Below are 12475 nucleotides of genomic sequence, written 5' to 3' on the forward strand. Positions count from 1 at the left end.
TATAATGCCTTACATATATTATATAATGTATATAATGTCTTACATATTATATATATGTGTGTGTGTGTGTATCCATCCATCCAATCTTCCATCCATCTATCCATACACCTACTCATTTATTCACTTATTCAACAAATAATTATTCAGAACCAAGCAGGGACAAGGTGTTGTTCTAGGCACCGAGGATACACCAGTGAATAAAGCAGATAAACATTCCTGCCCTTAGTGGGGAGAGACAAACAACACATTTAATAGATAATTAACTATATTATGTTCAAAGGTGATAAATGCTATAGGGGGAAAAATCAGGAAAATAGGGATTTTAGAATATTATGGACGTATAATTTTAAGTAAGATAGGTAAGGAAGGCCTTGCAGACAAGGAACATTTGAACAAAGACTAGGAACAAGTTGAGTGAGTGAGTCACAGGATATTTCACAGGAAAGCATTCTGAGTAGAAGGAATAGCCAAAAGTGACGAGGCAGGAGCATGACCAGAATGTCTGAGGAAGAGTAAGAAGTCCACATGGTTGCAGCATGGTGAGTGTGGGAGACAGAATCATGAACCCCTAAAGACGTCCACATTCTAATCCCAGGAATTTGTAACTATGTTAACTTACACAGCAAAAGTGGTTTTGCAGATGTGATTAAGTATTTTGAGATTGGGAAATTATCCTGGATTAGCTGAGTGGGTCCAATGTAATAATAAGGGTCCTTGAAAGGGAAAGAGGGAGGCGGAAAAGTCAAGAAGGAGCTGTGGAGGGACATGATTTAAGATACATGGGCAGCCTCAGAAGCTCAAAAAGGTGAAGAATGGATTCTAGAGCCTCTAGAAGGATGTTGGCTCTGCCCAGAGAGACCTCAGATGCCCAGAACTATAATTTGTATTGCTGAAGCCACTAAGTTTGTGGTAATTTGCTAGAGCAGCAATAGGAAACTAATACAGTGAAGAAGAGGGAGAACAGTAGATGAGATCAAGGACATCACTAGGGTCAGATCCTGTAGGGCCAGTTGGGCCATTTTAGAAACTTTAAGTTTTATTCCAGGTGAGAAGATGACCATTGGAGGCTTTCCACACAGAAGGTATGTGATCTGAGTTACATTTTAAAGGATTCTTATGCCTGGCTTTGTAAGAAAGTCTAAGGGGAAAAGAGCCTAAGAGACTAAGGGCAGTGAGGGAGGAAGGATGTCTAATTTGGAAGCAGGAAACCAATTGGGAAACCATTGAAATAATCCAGACAACAAATGATGGTAGCTTGTCCCAAGGTGGTAACAATAAAGAGGATGAGAAGTAAGCACATATTGGAAATATTTTTAACATAGAGCCCAAAGGATTTGCTAATGCATTGGATATGGAATATGGGATATAAGAAGGAATCAAAGATGATTTTAAGGTTTGGATCGAGCAACTGGAAGGATGGAGTTGCCATAAATAAGCTGAAGAACACCTTAGGTATAGGTTTAGAGTGGGAGTAGGAAGGTGCAGTGAAGATCAGGAATCCATTTTTGGATATAATAAATTTCTCATTTGCAGTAGGCAGGTGGAACATTATACATTTATATTTACGGTGATTCCTGATACGATTGAAACTATTCCTATCATCTTCTGGTTTTGATAATTTTCACTTACTGTATTTTTCCTTTGTTGTTCTTGTTTAGCCATTCTGCCTTCCGTTTGAAGTGATACTTTTTCTACATCCTTTTTAAAATTCTCCTGTTGTTATGGATAGTGTAGAAGACTTTTTTTCTTTTTTCTTTTATTAGACTTTTATTCTTTACTGTCTACCCTCAAAATTTTAGCATGTGTTTCTAAATACTTCTAAGAATGTCTTGCTATTTCTGTCTCCCAGCCAACTTGGGGACCTGGGTATGTTTTCTGTTTTAACTATATACTGAAGATCTTCTCTCATCTTGGCACTGCTCACCTTTCTTATTGTAGTTACCTAGAGTTTTCATTTCGATGTAAAAAAAAATTCAGTTATATTATAACTTCTAAATTTCCCAACAGTTTATCAATTTCTGTGTTTGTCATTGTTTCTGGCTTTTCATTTCTTCCTTCTAGTTTCATTTTTCTTCTTTCTGGGATGTTGTTTTGATGAAAGTCTAAGAGTAATAAACCCAGAGTCTTTTTATATTTGGACGTATCTCTTTTTTGCTTTTATTCTGAAGTGGTAGTTTATCTGGGTATATAAATCAGGGTAGATAGTTATTTTCCTTTAGAACTTTGGGTTAATGTTCCAGTAGACTTTTGGCAAATAATTTAGCTGATGAAAAGTATTTTTTTCAATTTGGTTATTGTTCCTTCTAGGTAATCTGTCTTATTCTTGGATAGCTTTACAGATATTCTCCTCATCCTTAAAATTGTGCTGAGGTGCATATTTTAATTTTTATTCATCCTTGTCGTCATTCAAAGTATACTTCAAATCTGAGGACTCCTGTCATTTTTCTGACACAGGAAATTTCTCCCCATCATCTTTCCAAATATTGCCTGTAAGGCACACCCCCAGGGTCTCCTTTCCTCTCTGGCTCCATTCCATTACACAACAGGAATTGATTACCTGGAGTTACAGAACATAGACAATTTCCTTCCATTCTCTTTAGTCTCTTCTTTTGCAATTTCTATTAGGCATATTTTTGTTAAAGATTTAATTTTTAAGTAATCTCTACACCCTATGTGGGGCTTAAACTCACAACCCTGAGATCAAAAGTCACCTGCTCCTCTGACTGAGCCAGCCACCACCCCTCCATTAGACACAGTTCGGAGCTTTGTGATCTATCCTCTATCTTCCTTACATGTTTTCTTTCATTCACTTATTTTTATTATGAATGCCATACATACAAACGAATATTACTATGGTACATAATTTATAATATATTGGTACTCATGTATTAAATAATCTGCTTCAAAATATAAGAAATAGGGATGCCTGGATGGTTCAGTGGGTTGAGCATCCGACTCTTGATTTTGGCTCAGGTCGTGATCCCAGGGTCATGAGATTGAGTCCTGCGTCAGGCTCTGTACTGAGCACGGAGTCTGCTTAACATTCTCTGTTCCCCGGCTCTGCCCCTTTCCCCTGCCTGTACTCTGTCTCTGTCTTTCAAACAAAAATAACTAATTAATTAACTACTTAATGAATTAAAAAATAAGTCATAAACCTTTAAAACCTTCTATTACAATATTTTCCAGTTTTATTGCATCTCCCACAAGAAGTTAACTCGTATTATGAATTTTGTATGTATAAGTTCTTGGTTTTTCTTTACAATTTTACTGTAGATTTATATATCCCTAAAATAGTTTTGCACATTTCAAAAATGCATATAAATGGTATACCCTGTGTAGTAGTCTTCTGTATCTTGCTTTTTTTTTACTTAATATAATTATTTGTGACATGTATTCACATTGATGAGTGTATCTTTAGTTTATTCATTCTCACTGCTGTATAATATTTCATTATGTAAATATATCACAATTTATTCATTTTCCCATCAATGTACGTTTGGTCATATGCTATTGCAAACAGTGCTGCTGTAAGTATTATTGTATAAGCCACCTAGTGAACACGTGCAGGAGTTTTTCTAAGGGGTATACCTTAGAATTGAAGTATCTCTTAGCGTATTAGAATTTCCAGTGATCTATATCCTCACCCACACTTCATATCATAAGCCATTTTAATTATTACTAATACGATAGGTCTGAAATCACATATTTTTCATTTTCCTGAATTACTGCTAATGTTGACGTCTCTTTGTATACATGTTCCTCATAGGTTTCTTCTTCTGTGAAGCCTATTATGACTTTTGTTTATGTTCTGTTGATGTGTTGCAGTTTTCTTGTTTATTTGTACAAGTTCCTTTAATAGTGTCAGTTTTAGACCTTTGTGGATTTGTTGCTCATACTTCCTCCCAGTTCATGATTTGTCTTTTCACTTTTTAAATATTGCCTTTGAATTTTAAAAGGAAGCTTTTAGTTTCAATATTTGTTTAATCTCATTTCACTGTCTACTCTCTCCGATGAAATATCAAAGAGAATTCATGACAGTGGCACCTTTTTCTATTCCATATGTTTAAAAGAATGCCTTACTATTTTACTATAAAGTATGGTATTTTCTGTAAATTATTTTTATATCCACTTAGTTTTGTTTTATTTCTACTGTGCTTTAAAAATATCATCCTGGCGATGCCTGGGTGGCTCAGTCAGTTAAGTGTCCAGCTTCAGCTTAGGTCATGATCTCACGGTTCGTGGGTTTGAGACCCGCATTGGGTTCTGTGCTGACAGCTCAGAGCCTGGAGCCTCATTCAGATTCTGTGTCTCCCTCTCTTTGTCCCTCCCCAGCTTGTGCTCTCTCTCTCTCTCTCCCCCAAATATAAACATTAAATTTTTTTAAAATATCATCCTGATCTTTTCTTCATAATAGGGATTTTTTTTTCATTTTCTCCTTTAAAAACCATGAGCACACTTATTATATAATCTTTATTCAAATTCTTTATTCAAATTCTTATTCCTATTTATCCTGTGGTAAATCCCTCCTCCATTTGTAAACTTTTGGATGTCCTTGTTAATTGTTCTGTTTGTTTTAAGTGTATTTTAGATTTGGGGTTGCAGCTTAAACTCAGTAGAGATGTTTCTGTTACTCTCTCCCTCTCTTTCTCCCTCTCATTCTTCTACTCCCTTTCTTGTTCCTTCTCCCATCTCCTCTTCCTACCCTACCCTGTCAAACCTTTGAATTTGCTTTCTGCCAACCCTTTGGCAGGACTGGTAGCCAGCTTGACTCCCTTCTTGGTCCTGAGGCTGCAACAATGTCTTCCAGCTTCCATAGCTGTGTAGCTACATATAAACTCCATCCTAGAAGACAGATGACATACTTTTTCAACATTATTTCACCAGTGGCAGAGGCACCTCTGCCACTAGTTTTAAGCAGTGAGCTTGGGGGCACCTGAGCCACTCAGTCAGTTAAGTGACAGACTCTTGATTTCAGATCAAGTCATGATCTCACAATTTATGAGTTCGAACCCTGCTTTGGGCTCCATGCTGATAGTGGGCAGAGACTTCTTCTAATTCTCTCTCTCCCTATCTCTCTCTCTGCCTCTCCCCCTCTCAGGCTGCTTTCTCTCAAAATAAATAAGTAAACTTAAAAAAAAAAAAAAAGCCCTGAGCCTGGCTTAGGTCTCCACTTCTCTGAGAAACATTTTCAGTCCAGCTTCCTGCATAAACTGGATTCCTGGCTGACTCTGCCTATTTCTGAACCAGAGGCTGGGAGGCCAACAGGACACCCTCTCCGCTTTACTTTTCATTTATTTTGCTTATTTCATTTGTGACTATGGACTTACCTTGTTTTCAAGCACAAAAATCTCTTTAAAAATTTCTCATTATATGTGGGTTTTTTTTTTATTCTTATCTGGGGGAGAAGGTAGTATTTAAGTGCACAAATTACAACATTATATTGACATAAGTTCTCTTATCTTTGTCTTCCTAGTAATGAGCACAATTCTCCACAAATGATTGATGCATCAACGCAGACATGCAGGATTCCCTTCAAGGAGAAAATAATGCCTATCTTACAACACTGTCTTGAGGCTTAGAAGTAGTCGGCTCTGACTCTTGCCTTTGGTTTTTGTATTTTTCAGCTAGCTTTATACTATCTGAGTTAGTACTCTGAGGAATGTCTGATTGTTAGACAGGAGTTTGTGGGAGGAAAAAGATTGCACAAAACCTTCCTAATCTGAGCTGGCTTCTGCTGAGGGCAGATTTTGGGAGAGGAGTCAAGTGACTTCATAATTGGAAGAGAGGCGTGAATACCAGACTTATAAAGGAAGCCTCCTGGCTCTGGAAATGGGAGAAGGTTGTGTGGGAAGGTTAAAGCCAGATCTTCTGGGCTAGAATAAAGTGACATGTACTGTGTAAAAGAATTTGAAAAGTATAACCCTAACCCTGTAATATGGGGATTAACAATCTGGAGACTTCCCTAACCTCTCTGTGGTCTGGTCTACCCATACGCAAATCAGGGGGAGAAAGTTTGTGCCGTCCACAGCCCCATAACGCATGTTAAAGAGTGGCTGAGAGTACCTGCAAAGCATTCTCAGCTTCCTGGAGGGAAAAAGGGCAGCAGAGGGTATATTAATTTTTAAGTGTTTTTATATTAATATTATTAGTAAAAGGTTCAAAATATTCTTTTTATGAGCCCTTCTGATTTAGAGGTGTTTATTACACGTGCTCTACAATTCAGTTATTTATATTACTTTTCTCTAATTTTATTTTTCTCATATGTAACTTAAAGAATTTAATAGGAGAACTTGGTTAGGAAAGGCACTAAAACTCACATTCTCTTTTTTACACATAGTAAAACTTAATCCTCTGGGGGTAAATATATTTTAAATATATTTGTATTCACCATAAGGCAAAGCTCTGTATTTGTCTCTACTCCCTCTTTGAGCCTGCAAGGAATCCCCATCTATGAGGTGTCTTTGGGGTGTTCTGAGCAGAGGCTGACCCAAGGCTGTAAGGACAGCCATGTCGACCACCTGGCGTACCTGCCAACCTGTTGCTAAACCTATGTTTGGCTGCCAGAACCCTCTTCCAATAAATAAAAATAAATGCATACATGGAGGAACCAGACACTGTGGAAATAATCTTGCTCAGTTTGAAGGGGGTTTTCATGAACTGCAATTTTCAAGAACAAGAATTTGCCTCTGAACCAGCTTTAATAATGGAAATTGAAATAGTTCTAAAGACGAAGGAAGATTAGTGTGTTTGAATACTCACAGAAAGATGTATTTCCTAATGGGAGGTGACAGGTATGAAATGAGGCCACAAAATTGTTGGCATCTATAAATATATTATTTATATTCCTTCCTGAATCCAGGTACCATACTGTGATTTTTATCCAACAGTTAAAAAGCTGTGAACCCTGATAAATTTAACCAAGAGCTATTATACTTCTATCATTACAAAAAGAGACCCCTTTTATTGCTTGAGTTAAGGGTCTGCCCACTGTCATTTTCACCCTGATTTCTGTGAGGTTTTCATCTGTAAAACCATATAAAGGGTTGAACTTGACATAAATTCTTCAGAGCTATAGGCTTTGTACCATTCTTTTTTCCTGCCCTTTAATCACTTTCATATATTTTACCGTGATTCCCGCAGAATAAGCCAGTATGATCTGAAGATCAGACTGTTCTAACCACTTGCTTGTGTTGCAGGAGAGGCAACATTCCCGTTGTGGGTCGAATTGTTAGTTGATTGGGCCTAAAGCAGGGGAGCCGGCTGTTAGGAATGTCTAGCACACACCACTCTTTCTCGGGTTGTGCGTATCATTTGATCTTTACCATGGCCTTAGGAAACGGGAAGCATCGTCTCCGTCTTAATAAATGAGGAACCACAGGCTCAGAGAGGTGAGAGAACTTGCCCAAGGTCACACAGTAAACAAGTGGTACGAAGGAAATCCCAACCCACATCTTCTCGACTTCAAAGACCCCACGAGATCTTCATTTTCCAGTATAAGGGCTCAGAGTGGGGCCGCTAGAAGGAGGTTTTCAGCTCTCTTTTTTCTTTTCCTTTCGAGTTCCTTGAACTTCCAAAGACAAAGAGCAGATGCTCAGTGTGTGGACTAGACCCAGAAGTGCACTTTAACTCACATCTTTGCCATGGGGACAGTTGGACTCTGCGAAAGAGCTTAAGTAGCCACTCTGTCTCCTCCTGATGGTCCATTTCACCAGCCCTGTGAAATGCTCTCTCCCCACAACAGCAGTGCTCTCTTGCCGCCATTCGGGTGTCCCGCTGGCCACCCCTCAGGTTTTTATTCTCAAAGAAAAGCCTCATCCTTTAAACCTCTATGGTCAGTCAACAGATATTTACCAAAGGCCTATACCAGCCAGAAACCATAGCAGAAAAGGAAGATGTAAGGACAGATAAATAATACACAGTTCCTGTCCTCCAGAAGTTTACAGCCTTGGTGGTGGGGGTGGGAGAGAGGTGTCCAAACAGGTAATCAACTACAATGTGACAAATACCTTAGGAGGGCCATGAAATACGGAAGATGAGAACACGGTAGAGTGAGAAATGCACTCTCCCTATGGTATTTGGATCAGGCTTCTCAGAGGAGGCGAGATTTCTATTGAGGTTGGAAGGTTGAATAAGAAGTTAAATCACTGAGGAAGGGAAAGGAGAGAATTCCAAACAGAGGAGTTGTATAAATAAGGGGAGAGAGGAGTAAACGGGCATGGGAGTGGTGTGGCTGAGGTAGAGAGTGAGGAGCAGAGCAGAGGGCTGGATTGGTTTCTAATGACTCTTGTAACCGAGCACCAAACAGTGGGGCGGCCCACATAGCAGAAATGCACTGTCTCACAGCTCTGAAGGCTGGAAGTCTAAAATCGAGGGGGTGCCAGGGCTACACCCTGTATAGTCGCTAGGGAGGATCTCTCCTTGCATCTTCCTAGCTTTTGATGGTTGCAGGTAACCTTTGGTGTTCCTTAACTTGTAGTTTCTTCAGCCCGGTGACATGGCCACCTTCCTTGTTGTGCTTCAGATCGTTTCCCTCTGTGTGTGTCTGTCTCTGTGTCCAAACTCCCCGTTTTTATTAGGACGTCAGTCATACTGGGTTACAATCTACCCTAATGATTTTATTTTAACTTGATCACTATTGCAAAGACCCTATTTCTGAATAAGCTTATGTTCTGAAGTACTAGGGGGTTGGTTAGGACTTCAACATATCTTTTGCGGGGGTATCCAGTTTAACTTATAACATAGATTTAAGACTAGAAAGGGAGGTTGGGAATCATCCATTCAGTAAACATTACCAGTCACAGACCATGTGCTAAATATTTTTCTGGAGAAAAAATAGTTCCTGTAAACAAGACGCTCAAACTTATTTGAGCTATGATACAATGATCTTAGAGTATAGAAACTCAAAGAGCATTGCGTCACTCAGCTATGTAATTGATCACTCCAAACTTGGCGATTTAAAATAGGAATCATTAGGGGCACCTGGTTGGCTCATTCGGTTGAGCATCTGACTCTTGATTTCAGCTCAGGTCATGATCTCATGGTTCATGAGTTCAAGCTGACAGCACAGAGCCTGCTTGGAATTCTGTCTCCCCCTCTCTGCCCCTCCCTCACTTGTGCTTTCTTTCTCTTTCTCAAAAATAAATAAATATTTTTAATTAAAAATAAATAAACATTTTAAAACAAAAACAAAAAATGGAGCTTTCTAAAAAATAAACATAAAATAGGAATCATTAATTATTGATTATGCATCTGGAGCTCTCCTGGGGGTCGGCTGATCTAGTCTGCATTCATTTGGGGAAGCTGTTTCAAGTATCTCCCATCTTCCTTGGATCAGTGGGCCAGTTGGGACTTGCTCTTCTCCTGACAATGGTGTGGAACAAATGGAAATAAGCAGGGGCTTCACTTCTATTCATATACCATTGGTCTAAGTAAGACTTATAGCTGAGCTCAAAGCTTAGAGGAGACAACTGTAAAGTCACATGGCAAAGGAAACAAATAGAGAAAAGGTGAAGAATCGGGGGTGATTTACCATATGGACTCTGCAGTCAAATAGACCCGAAGTCATGTTTGATGAATGGAGATTAGGTAGATGGATAGACAGAGAGACAGGTAGGTAGGTGGAAAGATATTAAATCCTTATTTTGGTAGCTGGTACATATCCATTTTAACTTCCTTTATACTAGGCAGTAACTTGCTTTTGTAGAGTGTTTGATGTCAAATTCTGTCCTTTCTTTACTCCTTGTCCTCTTAATCTGTTGTTAATTTGTTGTCAAAGAAGTAAAAATATGACATTTAATTTAAATGATAAGGACTGATAATGGTATAATATTTTCCCAGGAGTATGCTGAGGGACTCTGCCTAACCTGGTGGTGGGTATCACTTAATCCATCACAGTGAGGTAATGATGGTGGAATTTCAGGCATGTCTGACAGACTGGGGGCTAGCCATAATCTTCTCACTAACCTAGATAGGCAGTCACCTACTGCTCCTGTATATAAAGCAATTATGATGCTAAGGATACAAAAAACTCTCTGTGCTTATTTCTCCTTATCAATCATCACCCATTGAGGGTGATGCTAAGGGCTGCCAGGATACCTTACAGAAATGGAGATTAAATCTAGGCTTTGGGGCCATGTCTACCTCTGTGCTCTGACAACAGCTTTATGCTGTTAGGACTCACTCAGTGTTCTTCCCCCATCATAATAGTCATTAATGTCATCCTCCCACCAAGTGAATGTGTGCTCAGCCTCACTGCCATGGCACCTCCCACAGACCCAAAGTATGAAGACATCTCTGGGCTTCTATTGGCAATTGAATTACGGAATAAAACATACCAATTCTTGATCTGTGAAAAAGGTGAGGATCTGGATGCCACTGTGCTTCATCAGGCAGAAACACACTTTTGCTTTTATGGAGAAAAAAATTTAAAAGAAGGAATAAATGACTCTTTGTGTTCACTTCTAATAACTGGCAATTTTTTCCTTTAACTTTAAAAGTAAAGTATGGTCATAGACAATTAGGAAAATTCCAGAAAGATATATAAAAAGAATAAAGACCATCCATAATACCACCACCTAGAGATAATCACAATTAACATGTTAGTGGGTGGGGCCCCTGGGTGGCTCAGTCAGTTGAGCATCTGACTTCAGCTCAGGTCATGATCTCACAGCTCATGAGTTCGAACCCCGTGTCGGGCTCTGTGCTGACAGCTCAGAGCCTGGAGCGTGCTTCAGATTCTGTGTCTCCCTCTCTCTCTGCCCCGAACCCACTTGCATTCTGTCTCTGTCCCTCTCAAAAATAAATAAACATTAAAAACAAAAACATTTAATGGTTTTTTTTCATGTCACCCTTACATGTACATAAATACACATTTTACATAAAATTAGGTCACAGAGAATAAATGGATTATTTTTATTCATCTTTAATATTGTGGACATGAACCCAGGTCATTTTCATTAAATATTTTTGAAGAATGTGATTTTTAAGTGTGTAGGCTAGTCCAACAAATAAATTGATGCCTTTTTACTTTATATTTCAGGTTATGACATTTGCTATCCATGAGTCAAAACTCAAGGCCTAATTTTAAGGATATTTGTTGCTAAGATGTTAAGCTTCCACTTTCAATGTTTGCCATAACCTATGTCCTTCAGGAAGTGGAGCCTGTGGCAGAGGGTATGTGTGCTATTAATTTATTGGGAACACAATTCAAGGAAGCAAGAGTTGGGGGGGCGGGGAGGGGGACAAGGAGAGAGAAGCAGAGAAGGAAGGAGAGCCCACACAAATGCATTATCAGGCTGATCCCCACAGTACTGTCCAGGAAGCTGTATAACCAGACCCTCAAGATCATCCATAGGAAGATGGGAAAGAAGAGACTTTATCCACAGGTACCCATCTCCCGTTGGGCAAAGATTCACAACAGAGTGTTCATTCTCCTGTACGTTGGGGCTGCACCCACATGGACACCCGGTGGAGTGTCTTGTCTCTGGCCTGAGGCAGTCTGCATGAAGTCGTGGGAGCTGGTGCAGAGTGGCAGCTGGAAAACACACAGGCAGATCTCAAGTGGTGTAGAAGAGGCGTCTGCCATAATGCCTCATCTACTCTGCACTTGCAAATTTATAACTATTTAACACACAAAACAAGATATAAAAAAAAACAATAAATGTTATTTAAAAGAAATATTTTACTGTTAGTCTTATAATGTTAGGAGACCAAGGGAAGAGGGAAGAAAACCAGAGGGGAGGGTTGGTGTATCATATCCTGGTAGGGCATTTACAGCCACCTGCCATTTCTTTCCTTCAAAATCCTCCCCAAAATAACCTCTCTGGGATGCCTTTCTCTATTTATTCTCCCTGAATGAGCACTGTCTGCTTGGTGCTCCCCTGGCATTTTTGCACTGTCTTCATACCGTAGTCATGACAATATTGTAGGATGGATTCTCAGTTTAACAGGGTAGAAATTCCCAAGGATGACTGTTTAGTCTTTTACATATCTATGTGCACTTAAAATTGTGAAGTGATCGAAAAACAGAAGTTTAGAGCTAAGGGTACTTCATTTCAATACGTAAATCGTATCAAATCCCCATCCTGTAAATAGCAACAGTTGGGACAGTTCCGTGGTCATGGAGATAACTTTGATGTGGCAGTAGGGCCGGGAATAAGGTAGCACAGGTATACAAATGTTTTATCCAATAAATGCTGCTTGATCACCTGCTCATTCATGCTCATTCATGCTAAGCATGAACAAGGTATACACAAGAATCAGATACAACTCTTTGTTTCAAAGGTTTAACAGTGGAAAAAAGAGTATTCTCTACATTTGTTAAGAACTCAGAGTGCTCTTTAATAGATACTAATTAGATGTTTACAATAATTTTTTTTTTTAATGTTCAGGTATTTTTGAGAAAGAGAGAGAGAAAGTGAGAGGCACACGTAGGGGAGGGGCAGAGAGAGAGGGAGACACAGAACTCAAAGCAGGC

The sequence above is a fragment of the Acinonyx jubatus genome, chromosome D1 (assembly GCF_027475565.1).
Source record: "Acinonyx jubatus isolate Ajub_Pintada_27869175 chromosome D1, VMU_Ajub_asm_v1.0, whole genome shotgun sequence".
Taxonomy (NCBI): domain Eukaryota; kingdom Metazoa; phylum Chordata; class Mammalia; order Carnivora; family Felidae; genus Acinonyx; species Acinonyx jubatus.